A 19,681-nucleotide genomic window follows, 5' to 3' on the forward strand; every position below is an offset into this window, starting at 1 on the left:
AATAAAATCATTTGACCTTAAACAGTGTAGGTGAAGATTCACGGTCTCCTCCTTAATTTTAATGAAGCATTCATCCTGCAAGATATATACAACCCAGCAATTATTCTGGAACTGCAAACAATTCTGGAAGGCTTAAAGAAGAATGAGATTGCCAAATTGGATACTTTGATTCCACTATTATATAAATAATGAGCATAAAGTAGGGCATATTCCAAAGACTTAGCAAAAAGGAAACCATACATCTAGTATGATTTCATACACCAATTACGAAAACTAGTAAAAAACAAACAAGTACCTCTGAAGTCTCTGCTCTGCTATAAATAAAAATGATTTACTTGAAATCCAAATTTAGTACAGGTCTTCATAAACTTAGTATTATTGTTACTTGTTAGTTTTCTGTCACTATAACAAATATCCAAGATAATCAACTTATAAAACAAAAGGTTTATTTTGGCTCACAGTTATAGAGGTTTTAGTCCATGATCAGTTGACCTGGTTGCTTTGGGCTTGTGGTGGCACATCATGGCAGGAACATGTGACAGAGCAAAACTGTAGGCCAGCAAGCAAAGGAATGAGAAGGAAGGTCTGGGTTCCCTGGATCCCATTCAAGGGCACACCTGCAATGACCTTAACGGCTCCACCTCTTAATGGTTCCAAAACTTCCCAACAGTGCCAAGCCCTTAACACATGGGCCTCTGGGGGATTCTCAAGACCACAACTGTAGGGTGTGGGGTGCAGCTCATGCTTCATATGCTTGAGGCCCTGGGTTCAATCCATCAGCACCACCAAAAAGAAAGTCTGGGGGTTCGGGGGCTGGGGATGAAGCTCAGTGGTAGAGTACTTGCCTAGCCTACACAAAGGCCTAGGTCTGATCCCCAGAACCACAGAAGGAAAAAAAAAAATCTAATCTGTAACATTAGCCAAAAGACATTACGATGGCTAGCAATTAAGTTTCAGTTGTGACATATGGGAGATAAAGCATTATCAACAGAGATACATAAGCAAAACATATTTTTTAATGCTTTGGCTATTCACAGTAATAAACTGGCAATAAACTTTATAATTAAAAGTCTCCAATATACCTTCCAATTCTTGCGTTCTATGACTTTATCATGCAACAAGTATTTTCTTGTTAGAAAAAAACATAAGAGGAACAATATCTACACGTACTCACACAATGGGTGGGAGTACGAAAATAAAAAAAATATTTTCAGAGTATAAACAGAATATTTTCAGATGAAATCCTCAAGTATCACTGAATAATTGTGGCTGAGCTTAAATCACATGGGCTTAAACTACTCCATAATTTATCTAAAACCAACAGGATGGTATCTCTGAATTTAAATGCAGAAAGATACAAGGCAGTTTGGATAGTTAGATTTAGTTTGAGGCCAATGTGTACAAAAATATTTATATACTTATATAAAGCCTATGGAGTTTGGCAAACTTTGGGAAACAAACATAAATAAATCTGCTGAGAAGTGAACTTTTTGTAAATATATTTCAGAGTGTTTTGGCAGGAAACTACTTTTAAACACAATTCTTTAAAGTTCTTTTTAAAAAGGAAGAAAAGAACTGAAAGCTGTAGTGAAGGCTATAATTTCAGCTACTCAGAAGGCTAAGACAGGAGTATCTCAAGTTGGAGGCCAGCCTGAACAATTTAGCATGACCCCATCTCAAAAATATTAAAGAGCTTGAGGATGTAACTCAGTGGTAGAGCACTTACCTAGCTTGTGTGAGACCCTGGATTCAATCCCAGCATCCAAAAAAAAAAAAATTAGTCCTAGATCTCACAATACATTTTTACATTTGCTTATTTGTTTTTAAAACAGAAATTAAAATATTTCCTAATTAAAAACACCAAGAATAATTCTTTTTTTTTAATACTGGGGATTGAACCCAGAGACACTTAAACACTGAGCCACACCCCCAATTCTTTTTTAAAAATATTTTTAGTTGTAGATGGACACAATATCTTTGTTTATTTATTTTTTTTATGTGGTGCTAAGGATCAAACCCAGTGCCTCACACATGCTAGGCAAGCGCTCTACCACTAAGCCACAACACCAGCCCCCCAATTCTTTTTTATTTTGAAACAAGTCTCACTAAGTAGCTTAGGGCTTCACTAAGTCGCTAAGGCTAGCTTCAAAGTTGTATTCCTCCTGCCTCCCAAATCACTGGGATTATAGGCATATGCCACGGTACCCAGTGAAACACTGAGGATAATTCTACCTATAATACCTTTTCTTTCATCCTTTCTTTGAGAATAACAATGTCAATAAAAACATTATGATTTCTGAACCACATCAAAAATCCAGATATTAAAATAGAACACTTAAGTGATACTAAGTTTGAGTAAATCCCTAAAACCCCAATTGCAACTCTCTCTATTGCATATACTCCATCCCCTGCCTGGTTATCTGGGGATTAAATGCAGGGCCTCATGAGTGCTAGGACAGCGTTCTACCACCAAGCTATATGCCCAGTCCTTTTTATATTATTTTAAGGCAGGGTCTTACTAAATTGCCCAAGCTGCCTTTGAATTTTCAATCCTCCTACCTCAGCACCCCCAACCCCTGTCTGAACTGGGATTACAGGTATATGTCACCACACCTAGTCTGCAACAATATTTTTAATACCCTATTCACAGAAAAGGAAAAAAGCTGCATGTGATGTAGGTGACAAAAATAAATCAGTGATTCTTGTTCTGTTTCATCAATTAAATTGGAAGAAGTCCTGTTTCTGTAGCTCTCTCCCCACCCGCTGTTTAGGAGACTCTAAAATGCAGGCAGCCTGGAAGTCTTCCCATGGAGACCTTGAGAAACCAGTCTACAGTGCTCTACTAGGCACTCAGGATCCTACAAAGCACTTAGGGGTTTGTCCTGGAAACATCATAGGACACCAAGACCCTGGTGTATTCTTAAGTTGGGTGGCCCTACCCACCAGTGAACCATGCCTATTCCAGCCCTGTCCCTCCTAATGCCCCCACTCCCAGTTTGTGGCTAACAATTAGTATTGAATCTGAATCCCTCCCTCCTGTTGCTTCTAGAATCAAGTTAAAAGTCCTTATTCTCACTAGAATGTGATTACATGGATGTGTACATTTGTCATGAGCATTTCATTCAATGTAAAATCTACCTGGGTTAATAAAATTTTGTTTAAATAGTGAGCTGGTCTACAATGCTCTGCATGATCTGGCCCTGCTAGCTTCTCCAATGTATCTTGATCCTGATTTACTCCCCACCGTCCTTTGGTCACACCGGTATTCTTTCAGTTCCTCCAAGAAAAAGCTCTTTCCCCACCTCAAGGTCACCAAAATCAAGGCTTTCTCAGCCTTGAACACTCTTCAGCCAACCCTGCTCAACCCTAACCCCTCTCTCCTAGTTAACCCTACTCACTCCACTAGCCTCAACTTGTGTGCCTTTTCCTCCAGGAAGCCTTCCTTCCTCCCCTCAATCATGTGCAAAAGCACATGCTCAAATGTGCAGACTAAGGCACCTCTACCTACCCTTAGCACTTATAAAAACACACCTTAGCTTATAAGTCCCTGATCACAGGCACCACATTTCTCTTATTGTTGTAGCCCCTGGCACTTGGCATACCAAAGATGATCTGGAGATACTCATTTAATAAATGACAAATGAAGGCACAGGTATTAGTCATTCTGATCTAATAAGCCTTCCCATTTTGCTGAATCTTGTACACTGTGGGGTTCTGTGTCTGCCACCTCAACTCCACCTGCAAAGGCCTCACAGCCCTGGCTCGGATTCTGCTTGAGTTTCCTATCTCAGAAGAAATCATCCAGGTTCAACAGAGTTTTAGTAAACAACAAGTTTCAAAGAGCAAGACAGGTTTACTCTTAACATGTATTCTATAGGCTCCTGTCCAACCTCTCAGCCAACAGAACTGGTGCGGCTGAAAGTTCTATGTGCGAAGTTCAGCTCATGGCACTGGTCATACTGGCCACTCTAGGGCAGCACCAACTTAAGCCTCTCCTGAGATTAAATCAATGCTGTGACACCTTCAAGCTTTCAACTTTGGAAAGTTAAAAAAATAAATAAGTAAGAAAGCCAAATGAATTCCCCCTAAATTTTTTCCCTTGCAAGGTTGCTATGAGGCGGTGGGAAGGAAAATGAGAAGATGAGTCAGTGTGAGTCAAGTGTGAAGAAAAAAGCTCCGCTTCTGGTAAACACTTTGCTCTTTTGCAGACAGGATTAGGATTACCCGACTCCCGCTCTAAAAATACACAAATAACAGGTGGTATACATTATATAAGTAGTTCCAAAACAGAGTCGGATCACTGACTCTAAAGAAGGGAACAGTTAATCAGCCTTGGGCCAGACCTTCCCCAGAGCCTGCTCTTCTTGGAGCAGCCTCAAGACCAAGTAAATGTTTCCTTTAAAACAATTAAGACCCTAAGTGCTCCCACTGCTCTCTCAAGTGACCTGAAGGAATGACTGAGCCTCCTTTATGTTAACTACCACTTCATGAGCCCTGGTCATGTGACAATAACTCCACCACGCACTTCATACAATTCCTCTCTAAACGTCACAAAAATTCTGTAAGATGTGTGTTATTGGGAACATTTCATAGATAAGGAACCTGGAGCTCACAGGCTAAGTGATTTTCCAAGGCTGTCTGGTGGTGGTGCCAGCATCTAAACTCTGATCTGATATGGAAATGCTTGTTTCACTCTATTTCAACTGAATTTGGATATACCACATGCAAGGCAGCGTACCCAGAACCACAGGGGATACTAGAAAGAAGAGGTCATTCTAATCATCAAGAAAATAAGAAGATGATTAGACGATTTAGGAGAGATCCATCTATTTCCCCCCTTGAACAAGGCATATCACATGGAACTGCCTGGGAAATGATTACTGAAATATATGTGGCAGAGAAACACACAATCAAAAGAAACCCAGGGTAGTCTTGGGTTACATTCACAAGAGACAATGTACTGAGGAGGCTCTGGGGAAAGTTCATGAACAGCTGGCATTAGAGCTAAATTTGACAAATGCATTTTGATAGGCAATAGTGAAAAGTAAAAGGATCAGTGGAATACAGGGAGCAGCACAGTTGGGACAAAACTTTCAGTACCCTAGCAAACCAGGGAGAGAAAACCAGTCAATACTGTGAGCCCTGAGTCAGCTTCAAGTCCCTTTACATGAAAAAGCATAGGAATTATAAACATTTCCTAGTCAGTTCGGATACATGAAAGCCACATTTAATGGTTACGTGGATCAAGATCTGCCATACAGCAGGTGGTGATTGGGTGTAATGGAATAAATAATGTATATAATCAAATCTAAAAATATGTGGTTGTGTAACAAAAGCAGCATTACAGGTAAGTTCTACCACCTTCATTACCTCAATACAAATCATTATACTAAGGTTTCTGTGAGCATTTCTTCTATTTTAGCCTATAGCTCCTTATTGAGGGGATTTATTAAGTCAATGGCACCCAACAGGTACAGTCTACTAGAGGGCTTTCTGGAAACATGGGGGAAAAGGATAATTGTTGTTTTGTTGTTTTTGGTACTGGAGATTGAACCCAAGGATGCTTTACCACTGAGCTACCTCCATAGCCCTTTTTATTTTTTATTTTGAGGCAGGGTCTAAATTGCTAAGGCTAGTCTCAAACTTGTCATCCTCCTATCTTGGCCTCCCAAATTGCTGGGATTACAAGCTAACACCTGGCTTCAGGAGAGAATTTTTGGTTGTTATGATATTTGATTGCCTCCTCAGTCAAATGGGCACTAAGTAGGTGAGGACCAGGAGGTTGAACATCCAGCAACTTGTAGGGCAGACTTAGGGAAACAAAAATTGTTCCTACCCTGCTTAATTCTCAAATACCAAGAAACTGACGTAAGTGAAAACCTCATCTCTGAGACAAGAACTCTTTTTAAATATGTAAAAAGTACCTGGGCATGGCTTTAGAGGCAATGCATTTTACAAGAATGTACCTGCTATGTACAAGAAAGATGAATCTTTGCATTTATTTATTTATTTATTTATTTATTTATGCTGGGAATCAAACCTAGGGCCTTACACATAATAGGCAAGGACTCTTTCTTTCACTGAGCTATATCGCCTTTTTTGCTTTTAGGGGTGAATTATCATATCTGTAACATATTTTCAAATAATCCAGCAAAAAGTTGAAACAGATAAATCTACACACAGTAAATGCTAAAACTATACATAGCAAATGTTTTATACAGATGTTAATAGAGAGGCTTATTGTGCTTAATTTCTGTATATTTGAAATTATTCATCACAAAAAGCCAGGGAAGGGGGCTGGAGTTCTGGCTCAGTGATAGAGTGCTTGCCTAGCACGTGTGAGGCACTGGGTTCGATCCTCAGCACCACATAAAAATAAATAAATAAAATGAAAATATTGTGTACATCTACAAAAAAAAAAAAAAGCCAGGGGAGGGGGACCCCACCTGACCCTAATGAAGTATAACCTCATTAAGAGGTCACAATAGAGGTTCTACGCACTGACTCAAGAACTCATGACCTTGTGCAGGTTGTTTCCCTCCCCATGCATCAGTTCCCCCTTCTATAACTCAAGGATAATAGTAGTATGAACCTCATAGGGCTGTTAGAGGAATGAATAAATGGAAGTTAATAAATTGAAGCTGCTTAGAGCACAGCCTGGCACAGACAAGGCACTACTGAAGTCACAGCTGCTCTCATCAGATCTCAGTAAATAGTAACTCACACCCCTGCCCCTCTTCCCACTTGTTATCTGTACAAGTAGAAAGGTTGGAAATTACGGATCAGGAGGCATTTCACAGTTTCCTTCCAACAAGATCCTTTCCAGTTGTCCTCCTTTTTGACTATGCTCCAGCTGGACAGATCTTAGCTAATACCTCCAACACTAGGTGCATCTTTCTTTTTTCCCCCTCCAATAGCTCATGACTGTCTCTCCCCATCCCACTAGAACACCTCTCCTTCTCCATTCCTCATAATTCTTATTCATCCTTCAGGATGCTGGCCGAGCGCCAGTTCCTCTGTGAGCCTTGCCAGACTCAGCCATCAGTTGGCTGTGCTCTTCTGGAGTCCTTCTCCTGGGAACTTGACCCAGGACTGCCTCCAATGTCAATTACTGTCCAATTTGTAGAACTTCTTAAGCAGACTTTAAACTCTGAGGACAAGGGCTGTGGTCTTGTTGTATATTTCCCTAGACTTCTAACGGCCTCTCACAAAAGATAGATAAAGAAATTTTTCTCTGATCTAGGCTGCTGCATATGCTCTCTAAAGAAGTTGCTTGTGTTTTTAATGCTCCCTCAGATAAAATCTGATCAAAGGCTTTGCCCCCAACACAGTGCTTCAGTTGGGACCAATTCCCAGCTGCATATGCTACATGATCGCCAGAAGCCAAGGCATGCAGAAGGACTGACTGATCCTCATGGTGCTTCTCCCAAACATATCCACAGGTCAGCACATGCTATGTCTTCCTTTCCCTCCCAGAAAATCCATCATTCTTCCTAAATTTCCTATTGGAAGGACTAATGTGATGTGATCTTATGTATGTCTTTTGAAAGTAACAGAACCAGCGTCCTTTGCCTGAAATAGTTTCCACATGAAATGTATACAGAGGGCTGAGGGTGTAGCTCAGTGGTAGAGCATTTGCCTAGCATGTGTGAGGCCCTGGGTTCCACACCAGCAACACACACACACACACACACACACACACACACAAGAAGGAAAAGAAAAGCATTGTTCCAGACTGAGATTTTGGCCCCAGCACCAAAGGAGAGTCTCAGAGAGGTCAGCAGGTCCACATTGTTCACGGCATCCCCATGCTTACAGCCTGGCAATCCTACCCACTATGCTTAGAACGAGGCCCACACTCCTCATCAAGGACTGCAAGGCCTAATGCAACGAAGGCATTGATCATGTCTTTAGTCTGAATCATGCCATTTTCCCTCTCATAGTCTGTTCCCCACCTCATGGACCTCTCTGTTCTCTGAAAAGGTCAAATTTAACTACCTTAGGACCTTTGTGCCTGGGGTACTCAGCTGTGGCTCTGAGACTTACCAGTCATATGACCTGTGAGTGAATCACTTGGAAGCTCAGCTTCCTCACTCATTCATTCATTCATTCAAGAAATATTTATCCAGTACATGCCATGTCCTGCTCTAGGCACTGGAGATACATCAATGCCCACCCAGACAAGGTACCCACTCTTCAGCTTACCTTCCACTGGACAAAGAGCAATTGAGCGAATAAATAAGTAGCAAGCTTTGTGAAGAAACATAACAGAGTAACAGACAGGTGAATTAAAGAGGGTAGGGAACTGCCTTAGAGTGACCAGAGGCTGCTTTCAAAAGGTGACATTTAAGGGCTGGAGTTGTAGCTCAGTGGTACAGCGTTTGCCTCACACATGTGAGGCCCTGGGTTCCATCCTCAGCACCACAAAAGCAAATAAAAATAAAGATATTGTGTCCATCTACAACTTAAAAAATATTAAAAAGGAAAAAAAAAAGAAGACAGCAGCAGGTGAAATGCTAGGCAGGGTTCCCAGGCAGACAGAAAGGAGCTCAACTGCCCTGAGGCTCAAGCCAGGGTGGAGGTTCTGGGAGAAGGACACCAGGGCTGGCTGGAAGCTAGTGAGCAAGGAGAGCAACGCAGCCCAGAGGCAGGTAGGAGGTGGTCCCACAGGGCTGAGAGAGCCAGGTGAAATTTGGATTTTAATCCACATGCAATGGAAAGCCACTGAAGTGCTTTAAACTGGAATGGCATGATCAAATTGGTTTTTCAAACATTATCTTGTGGAAAATTTCAAAATCCTGCTTGTGAAAACTGGATTATAGCTTTACAAGATGCCATTATTAAGGGAAACTAAGTAAAGGATACCCAGGTTCTTCCAGTATGATTTCTTAAAACTGCGTGTGGTCAGTCATAGTGGTGTATACCTATAATCTCAGCAACTCAGGGTTACTGTTTGAGGCCAGTAACCTCAGCAACTTAGAGACCCTCTCTCAAAATGAAAAATTAAAAGGGCTAGTGATATAGCTTATTGGTAAAAAGTCCGTGGGTTCAGTCCTCTAGTACTAAAATTAAGTTAAACTGAATTAAAAACAATTACCTCAAATAGATTTTTTCAAACATACATTTTTAAAAAGTCACCTTCGCTTCTATGAGAACAGACATATATGCACATAACGACCTGTCTGTATGTGTGTCTATATGTAAATCTTAAAAGAAAGGCAACAAAGAGGATCAGGAGGTCAGTGAGGAGGCTGCTACCACTATCTGATGACTGGCCAGTCAGCACAGGATTTGTTTTGCTGCTAAGACAATGTCATCAACTGGACTGAATGTTGATAGGAGAGAGATTAAGGATAAAATTGAGTTTTTTAGCTTAAAACAACTGGGTAATCATATCTTACCTAACAAAGCTCTTGTGAGAAGTAAATTAACTCATGTATGTCAAACACACAATATAATGCTAAGCACACTGATGCTCAGTATTTGTTTATTTACCTCTTTGAACACTTTTTAAAAACTTTTTTGGCAGTCTCCCTGTGTTGCTGAGGTTTGCCTTGAACTTGCAATCCTCCTGCTTCACCTCTAGAAACTAAAACTACTTCTCAATTCCACTTCCCAGTGATAAATGAGGGACATCAGGAGTACATTTGGACCCCTTTAACTTCTTTATCACTGAAAGAGGCATACAATGTATCAGAGAAAAGTACAAGCCTCCCATAACTATGAAAATTCAGAGTTGCCAGGCCCAGTGGTGCATGCCTGTAATCCCAGCAATTTGGGAGGCTGAGGCAGAAAGATTGCAAGTCCAGGCCAGCCTCAGAAACTCAACAAGATCCTGTCTTGATTTTTTTTTTTTAAAAAGTGGTGGAGGACTAGGGCTTGCCTGGCATGCGTGAGCTCACGCACACGGTTCAAACCTTAGCACCACATAAAAATAAATAAAATAGAGGCATTCTATCCATCTACAAGCACAGATAAATAAATAAATAAATAAATAAGTGGCTGGAAATGTAGCTTAGTATTTGGCGATGAAGCTCAGTGTTAACGTGTCCCTGGGTTCAATCTCTAGTATTAAAAAAAAATGTTTTTCAAAGTTTTCCTGGCAATCTTTTCAAATGAAAGTTTAAATTAGAAGTAACACATCATCTAATACAACACTGGCTAGATGACTATTAGAGATGATTTGTGCCAAATCCTTTAAAAAGAAATTAACAACAAAAATCTAGTGAAATTAATGAAAAATAATTTAAAAAGGAGAGAGACTGCATAATAAAATATTTAAATAGAACAGTCTATGGGGAAAAAATTAAGAGTTCACATGTCATTGGTGCTAAATGGCAGCATTAGGACATTGGTCTTTTTGAGATAAAACTTACTTTAAGCTTGTTGTGCTATTTGGGGGAACAAAGTTGGGGTTTAGCTTGTTTGAAGAAGTTTATAAAAGTACAAGATGCTCTAAATCATGATTATTAGGAAGACAGATTTTTACTATCTAAAACAACAAAAAAATCAAATGTTTATAAAGTCAAACCTAAATGGCAAGAGGTGGTTTTACAGAGAAAATTTTTAAAGTTTTAAAATTTCCTGAGAATTTAAGTCTAGGGCATTGGCTTTTTGACCTGGGTTTATGTAACTCAAACCCAGGGGACATGAGAGCTGACTGTCCCGCCTGAACAAACACTGCAAAAGTTTATTATAGCTATCAGGGATACTCCATTTCTCTTCCCACAGATCTAATTCTTATCTCAGACAGATAAGTCTGTGCATGGTTTGGATGAATGGTCCACATACTTAGAATTCTTTGCAGTCCTGAGGATAAGGCAAAAATGTTTAAAACTTAAGTCTTCATTTAAAAGAAAAAAAAAAAAACTGATTTTCTAGAGAAATTCTGACTTTGGGAAAGTGGCTAAATAATGTAGATTAAAGCACTATCTTTAATTAGGAGTTGAACAAATTGTGATAAAAATCTAAATAAATAAAGATACTGTTTATGTTTCAAAGATGGTAAAGATTCTGATAAAAAAAATTTCCAACAGTAATCCTCAGCCAAGGACTCTTTAGGAAAACTATTTTTACCCTTTATCAACTTGGTTGGTAAGTATTTCAGCTCCAGTTCATACATGGAAAAGCTATATAAAGGGAAATTGTTTTCATGCCTTATTGTATAATATGTACACATTTGGATTCACTGTGATATATATATATATATACACACACACACACACACACACACACACACACACGTAGACAAAGCATAATTTGGTAATTTTGTTCTCCATAAAAAACATTTTGCAAATGGAAACAAAGCTTATTATGCTATAATGTTTATTTGCTAGACTGACAAATAACTCTGGAATATCATGAATTCTCAGAATGAGAGCACACCAAGGAACTGCCTTGACTCTCAAAAAACTCCAGGAATATGGTTCCTCTAGACCAGAACAATACTGGAATATTATAACTTATGGTAATTAATCCAGAACACATTTACGTGTATTATTTCACAGCTCTGTGTTGTATAAGATGCTATTATTTCCATTTTTCAGATGAAGAAACTGCAGCTAAGAAGGATTGGTGTTCAAGGTCACCAAGCTGGTGTCAAAGCTACCACAGTCAGCTCTCCTAAACTATGCAGTGAAGACATCAATGGCAACGGCAGCAGCAGCAGGGACACCACGTACTCACCATGCATTGGGCATTGTTCTCTGCACTTTCATATGTCAACTCACATGATCCTTACAATTACCTTAGAGTAAATGTAGGCAGGTTTGTCTACAGGCCACCAGCCGCCTCATTCTCTATCCTGCCCACTCTACATGCTCTACTCCTCTCCTTGGAAATCAGAATGGGTGCTCCACGGTCCTCAGGTCCCCTCTACCCTATCCCAAATAAAATATTTGTTCTAAAATGTTGGTAACTGCCAGGTGCAGTAGCACATGCCTGTAATCCCAGCTACTCGAGAGGCTGAGGCAAAAGAATCCCAAGTTTGAGGCTGGCCTGGGCAACTCAGTGAAATTCTGTCTCCAAATAAAAAATTTTAAAAGGTTTGGAGTGGTGGGCTGGGGTGTAGCTCAGCAGTAGGTAGAGCGCTCACCTAGCACGCGCGAGGCCCTGGGTTTGATCCTCAGTACAACATAAAAAAATAAATAAGTGAAATAAAGGTATTGTGTCCAACCACACTAAAAAAATAAATATTAAAAAAAGGTTTGGGGGGCTGGGGATGTGGCTCAAGCGGTAGCGTGCTCGCCTGGCATGCGTGCGGCCCGGGTTCGATCCTCAGCACCACATACAAAGAAAGATGCTGTGTCCACTGAAAACTAAAAAATAAATATTAAAAAAAAAAAAAAAGGTTTGGGGGTGGTACAGGGTTTGCCTATATGCATGAGGCTGTAGGTTCAATTCCTAGTACTGCAAAAAAATTAATAAAAATTAAAAGTTGACAATTACTAGAGCTGAATGACAAGTAATAAGAATTTTATACTATTTCTCTACCTTTATCAATGTTTAAAATTATCTTATAATTTAACATTTGCAATATAAACATTTTTAGCTCTAACATGGAATCTGACCTGTTGGAGTGACTAGAAGACTAGCCTCCAATAACAATGAATTCAGAGAAAGTGTTACAGCAGGTGCCTAATAATGACAAAAGAGAGTAACACTGATTCATTCACTAAGTCCATGAACAAAAATTGAGCACCCATTATGTATTAGAACATGTAAAGGTCCCATGAAGGACTCTTGTCCTCACTGAGCTAAGAGTTTGGTAGTGTACACAAAGCAAATGCAAAAGTAATTATGAGGAGGACTATTTATGAGAAATGCTATAAAAAGAAAAGTTCCAACAAAGTGCTATGTGAGTTGGAAAAAAAAAAAAAAAGTCAACTTAGAACAAATTCCATTACACAGAAACTCTCTGGGATGGTCCAAACTTTTTGATATATGAAACATTATTTAAAATCAACAAGTGGCCACAGAAGACAGGGAGCTAAATCCAAAAACAAAATTAGGTCTGAAATGCTACATGCTCTCTTTTATGGTATTATAATGGTTCCCAGACTGAAACCCAGGCCCCCCAGTAAGGAGAGCAAGAATTTCTCTCAAGTTCTTGGATCAAAACATACTGATTAGAGAAGATTCAGCTGGAAAGAAACTTGCCAGAGCACTATTTATAATACTTAAAACTGAAAAACAACATAAATGTTCTACAATAGGGCTTAGTAATGTTATTCATTTGTAAACCATATATCATCATTTAAAAAATAGAGGCTCTCTCTATTTATTTTTTAAATGATGATGGGATCAGGTCTAATAGTGGTGGCTTTTTGTTTTTTGTTTTTTGCAATACTGGGGATTGAATCCAGGGCACTCTATCCTACCTTTTCTTTATTTTCTTTTTCTCTTTTTTGAAATAGTTTCAGTTTCTTCATCTGAAAAATGGAAATAATAATAATAGCATTTTTTGAAATAGGGTCTCACTAAGTTCCTGAGGCTGGTCTTGAACTTTGAATTTGCTGTCCTCTTGCCTCAACCTCTAAAGTAGCTGGAATTACACCCAGTAACTATAATTAATTTGTAAAAATACCATTAAATTATACACACACACACACACACACACACACACACATATATATATATATATACACATATATATGTATAAATTTGCTGAATACTTCACGAGGGACCAACACCTTTTCTTTAAAAATAGGTTCTAGGAGCCTGGGCTGGGGCTCAGAACAAAAATTGAGCACCCATTATGTGTTAGAATATGTAAAGTTCCCATGAAGGACCTTTACGTATTCTAACACATACCTTTACATGATAGAGTGCTTGCCTAGCATGTGTGAGGCACTGGGTTCAATCCTCACCACTACATAAAAAAATAATTAATTAATTGATTAATTTGAAAAAATAAAATAGGTTCTAGTAATTAAAAGTTTCTGCATGAACCATATCCACAAATCATGTCTATGATTTCCAGTTCAAATTGGAAAGACACTCATAAAACATCCTGAAAGCAGAGTTCTAAATTTTGATAACTTTTTCTTCAATATTTCCAGAGGCTTCTTCCACCTCTAATCTGACCATAACTTTTGCCTTTTTCAGGACTTTCCAACACATTCAACTTATTTTTCACAAAAGCAATGTCTTTTTTCCTTTTTATCCTCATATTTTGTTAGTTAATGCAATCTTTAATGATGTAATTATAATAACAAGTAAATTCAAAAAACAGGCTTGGGAACAAACCCAAATTAACTGTTGCTCATCATCATCAACATCATGGCAAACACTTACAATGTGTTTGTATCTGCCAGGTACTGTTCTAAACACTCTGTGGATATTAGTTCCTTTAATCCTTATAGTCTACATACCACTCTTATCACTATTTTACACATATGGAAACAGAGGCACAGTGAGGTCAAAGAGCTTTCCTGAGGCCACACACTAGTAAAATGGTAGAGTAAGAAAATCCTAAGTGGTCCAGTTCCAAGGTGGTGACTTTACTCAGCTTTAGGGAGCTGGAACAGGTGGGAGCTATAGCACCTTGATGTGCTACAGCAGAGCATGCCCACAGAAGTTTCCACAGCAATGGAAATGTTCTACATGTGAGCTGCTCGATTCGGTAACCACTGGTAACACATGGCTCATGAGACTGAGAAACTGGATGTTTAATTTAATTTTAATTAATTTAAATTTAAGCAGCCATTGCCCTGGTAGCTATTGCCCTGGACAGGATGGTAGAACAGAGTCCACTAGCAGAGAACACTCAGAGGGCACGGGAATTAAACACTAAGTTTTAGAGTGAGAATAGAGAGGATCTGTTTATCTAGCATTTATTAAATGGAAATTGGTTAAGAAGCTTCTACTGTGTGTTAATCCACGTGTAAAAACAATTCATGTAGTTAAATGAGACATATGAATTAAGAAACATTATGTACAGTATGATCCCATTTTTTGGTTTAAAAAATCACACCTAGAAAGATAGTAAACCAGCTGGGGATGTAGCTCAGTGGTAGAGCACTTGCCGAACACATGTGAGGCTCTGGATTCAATCACCAGTAGAAGATGGAAAACAAAAAAAAACGGAGAAACTGTAAGCATATAAACACTTGCTTTTCTCAACTGAAGGGCTTAGGGGGCATTGCTAGCAGCCTTCTATTGCAGGTACTGTACACTGCTAGGCCTATGTTCATTTTCCTTTTCTTCCATAGCAACAGAATGCCTGGATTGTTGGGAAAGGCAATGTATCCAACAGAACTTTCATTTCCCAGCCAGGCACTGTGGTTCACGCCTGTAATCCCAGTGGCTCCAGAGGCTGAGACAGGAGGATTGCAAGTTTAAAGCCAGACTCAGCAAAGGCGAGGTTCTAAGCAACTCAGTGAAACCCTGTCTCTAAATAAAATACAAAATAGGGCTGGGGATGTGGCTCAGTGGTTGAATGCTCCTGAGTTCAATCCCCAGAAGCCCCCAACCCCCTCGAAAAAAGAAATTCCATTTCCCAGCCTCCTTCATGGTAGGAGTGGGCAGTGAGATCTAAACTGAATGCAGTGGTTGGAGGTTAAGAAACTTTAAAGGGTTTCCTTTGCCTTCCTCTTTCCTGCTTCTTCCTACCTCAAGAACTGTTCGGTTAGAGCTGGGTAAAATGGTGCATGCTTTTAATCCCAGCTACTTGGGAGGCCAAGGCAGGACTACTATGAGTTTGAGGCCAGCCTGGGCAATGAAGAGAGACTGACGCAAAACAAACAAAGAACCTTTAGCTAGAAAGCCTGGCTACAAAGAAGCCTGGCTACAAAGCCACTTTGTGGCTACAAAGTGACTGTAAGAGTGCAAGCTGTGTAATAGGGATGATGAAGCAGAGAGAAAACTCTGGACTGCTTGATGCCACTGTGACACTGACATATTGTTTGCTTTGGACTTATTTAAAGCATTGTTATCAGCAACCAACACAATTCCTAATTGACCAATCTACTCAGCACACTGTTCTCCCACCTCATCCTCTCTAACAGAAATACAATTCTGTTTCTGATTGGCCTAAAGATAACTGTGCCCTCTTGTAAATGACTTGCTCAAGAACCAGGCCTAAGCCAAGCAGGGTATGATACTGCCCTGTTGACAGGAATTGGTTCAGGAATGGGCACATGACTCACTTCAGGCCAATCAGATTCTTACTTTTCTGGGTTCTTCTAAGAAAAATTTTCACTCTTAGGAGAAAAAAGGAAACAGAACATAATGTTTCCATTTCCTTGGCAGGTGCCATATAATGCATTGGGGGCCTAAAACTCTAAGGCTAGAATTTCACCAGGAGCCTCAGGAGGAAACCAATACTCTGAGAGGATACAACCAAGAGAAGCTTAGAGAACACAGCCTGTGCAATGGATTAAGCTAACTGTAAGCCCACCCTACCTTTTATCCTACCTCTAGGATAAGTATAATTTCCATAAGCCAAAAAATATCCACATAGGAAAGATCATATTAGAAGCAGCAGAACAGGTGGTAAGGGTTATTCAAATACTTTGGGAAGGCAAGGAAGTCAGGTCTTCCTAGTGCGTATTCAAGGCTGGGCATGGGGTCTTCAAAATTTTGCTGTCTTTTCCATAAAGAAGTTATTATACGGTAAGTTCCCAAACACTGAGTTACAGGAGCTATTTGTACAGGCTTCCACAAAACATATTAATAAATAGATGTACATATTTCAAAAGACTCATAATAAACACAGCAGTTAAGATTTATATTTCAAATACTTCTACCCTCCCAAGACTATGCTAAGCCCTTTATTTCATGCAATCCTCACAAAAAACAAGGAAGTCTCATTACATACATTTTCAAGGAGCAAACTAAACTCTGATGCTTAGAAAAATAAATGTAGTTTGTGCATGAAAGCAGTAGTTCTAGGCCAAGATGAGAATTCAAGTCTTCCTTTAACCATAACCTCGTACTTCTTTTTTACATATAAATTAAAGCACATCTATAATTTATTTCTCTGGGGCTTCACCACCTACTTCAAAATATTCTGTTCCCTGGATCCTCTAAGGGTACTGTACTCATCACACCACAAGTCCCAATACTTTTAGAAAATATAGTCAGTACATTTAATATGTAACACATATAACAGCTGAGATCATAAAAACAACACTGAAAGTTAAACCTTATGCATGTGGACAGCAAAAGAATTATATTGTTTAATTGACATTGCTGATTCGGATTAGCCCACCCGTCTTTTTTTTTTTTTTTAAGAGTTTTCTTTTGGCCACACGTGGTGGTGCATGCCTGTAATCCCAGCAACTCAGGAGGCTGAGGCAGGAGAATGGTGAGTTCAAACTCAGCCTCAGCAACTCAGCGAGGCCCTAAGCAACTCAGCAAGACCCTGTCTCTAATAAAATATATTTTAAAAAAGGGCTGGGGATGTGACTCAGTGGTTAAATGCCCCTGGGTTCATCCCTGGTACCAAAAAAAAAAAAAAGTTTTCTTTTTGGTGATAAGTACAATAGAATAGGCAGGTTTACAGAATGAAGACTATAAGAGGGCTAGGGCTGTAGTTCAGTGGTAGAATGTTTATCTCGCATGTGTGAAGCACTGGGTTTGATCCTCAGCACCATAAATAAATAAATGAAGACATTATGTCCATCTACGACTATAAAAATATTTTTTTTAAAAAAAAACAGACTATAAGAAAAGTTGGCCACTATAAAACTTAGTGGCCAAGTTATATAATGGCTAACTTTGAAATGACTTTCATCAGACTCTTTGAGACTATTTTTGGTAGTGGTGGGCAGTACTGGGGATTGAACCCAAGGAAACTTCACCACTCACTGAGCTACATCTCCAGCTGAGGCTGGCCTTGAATTTGCAATCCTCCTGTCTGGAGGATTACACTGGGTTTACAGGTGTGCACCAGTACACCTGGCCCTCATGAGTCATTTTATAGATGAGGGAATCTAGATTCAGAGACTTTGCCCAAGGTTACCCTGATCTGCTTCTGTCTGAAACCCAAGTCCACATTTTTCCCTTAATGTAATTCTGCATTCCTCTGAGTTTTATTCTAACACCTTCCAAGGATTGACTAACATAGAACAATGACCCAGAAGCTATAGGAAAGCTATGCTAATATATATAATTTTAATTAAGCTTTTGCTAAACTTTCAGTCATGCTACCTGAAATATTAACCATAAGGAAACAACATACAATGGAAGATCCAGTGTTTCAGCTTTTAATTTATAAACCACAAAGAAATAGATATTATATTTCAAACTAATTTAAAACAACACATGTATATTAAGTAGTAAAAACAATCAGTACGCAGGAGAATGCTAAGCTTTAGGGCAAATATTCAAATGAAAGCATACTGCCTCTGGGCATGGTGGTACACATGTACATCCCAGCTATTTGAGAGGCTGAGACAGGAAGACCACAAGTTTAAGGTCAGCATTGACAACTTAGCAAGACCCTGTTTTGAGGGTTAGGAATATGGCTCAGTGGTAAAGCCCTTGCATTGCATGTGAAAGGCCCCAAGTTGGGTCCCCAGCACTACTGTATGTCTTCCCTAAACTCATCATTTCCAGAGCCACCCCAACCAGGTGCTAATCTCTAACACAGGAGACTGCTAATCACTTCTTAATAAAATAGGTTTAGGATTGGGCATGTGCCTCAATGGTAGAGCATTTACCTAGTATGTATGAAGCCCTGGGTTCAATCCCTAGCATCAAAAAATAAATAAATAAAAATAAAGCTAAAATATAGAAAGTAAGAAAATCTGGGGGCTGGGGATGTGGCTCAAGAGGTAGCGCGCTCGCCTGGCATGCGTGCGGCCCAGGTTCGATCCTCAGCACCAAATACAAACAAAGATATTGTGTCCGCCGAAAACTAAAAAATAAATATTAAAATTCTCTCTCTCTTTAAAAAAAAAAAGAAAGAAAATCTGAATTTAAACTCCAGGATTTATCAGATACAGCATCTGGGAGGAGTCTCTTGAACACTCTGATCTTTAATTTTCTCATCTGAAAATGGGAATGATAATCCCTAACTCATAGAATTGTCGGGAGGACCGAAATGAGATCGAGGATTTGTATCTTTTAGAAATCCAGCTCTTATGAAGCGCAGAGCTATCTACAAATGCTAGCACAATACTCTCTCACTCTCTCTCGGTAATGCCCTGGAAGCAGAGGGAGATTACATATTTGTGGGAACAGAGAGAGGTGATGGGCCAAAATCATCCAAGCCCTGAGAATTTTTGTTTTATAACAATTCCTTAATATAATAGTGTACTTTATACTGGCCCTTTTCTCTCAAAAAGAACGTGTCAAAGATATTCTCAATTAATTGGAATTTTCTAACTTGAATTATTTTTACTTCCTGTTTACTCTCCCAATTATTCCCATTTCCTTAGTAAAGATAGATGACAGGAGATGACATTGTTGAGACATAACTGAACACAAACAGGACTTTCTTTAAAATACAACAGGCATTTCAGTACTAACATTTCATCTCAAATAAAAGGAAATTAACAGAAGTTCAAGTCTAAGTAATAAATATTTGGCACTATCTGGCTTCAGTTTGCAGAATGGGCTGAAGGGAACTGGGTAATTTCTTTTATCTTCTAATATTTATAGATTTCTAACATAATCAACACAATAATTGTACAAATTAATGGGATTCACTGATATTTCCATACATGCATACATA

The 19,681-nt window shown here is 39.2% G+C and overlaps 1 protein-coding gene across 11 annotated transcripts in view; it reads right to left on the bottom strand.

Annotated features, from left to right (window-relative positions):
• The window catches only part of Pkig (cAMP-dependent protein kinase inhibitor gamma), an 87,061-nt gene that overhangs the window by 60,014 nt on the left and 7,366 nt on the right, over positions 1 to 19,681 (bottom strand). For 4 of the 11 annotated variants that reach the window (XR_007350406.1, XR_007350402.1, XR_007350411.1 and 1 more), the window contains one exon: positions 1,727 to 1,743. The exons of 5 other annotated variants lie outside the window; for them this stretch is intronic. The gene's annotated coding sequence lies outside the window, so the exon portion shown is untranslated. Of the gene's footprint in view, positions 1 to 459; positions 550 to 1,726; positions 1,744 to 19,681 lie in introns of those variants that run through there. 2 more of the 11 variants (XR_007350410.1, XR_007350408.1) reach the window with 2 other exon arrangements.

This window comes from Marmota marmota, unplaced genomic scaffold, assembly GCF_001458135.2.
Source record: "Marmota marmota marmota unplaced genomic scaffold, marMar, whole genome shotgun sequence".
Taxonomy (NCBI): domain Eukaryota; kingdom Metazoa; phylum Chordata; class Mammalia; order Rodentia; family Sciuridae; genus Marmota; species Marmota marmota.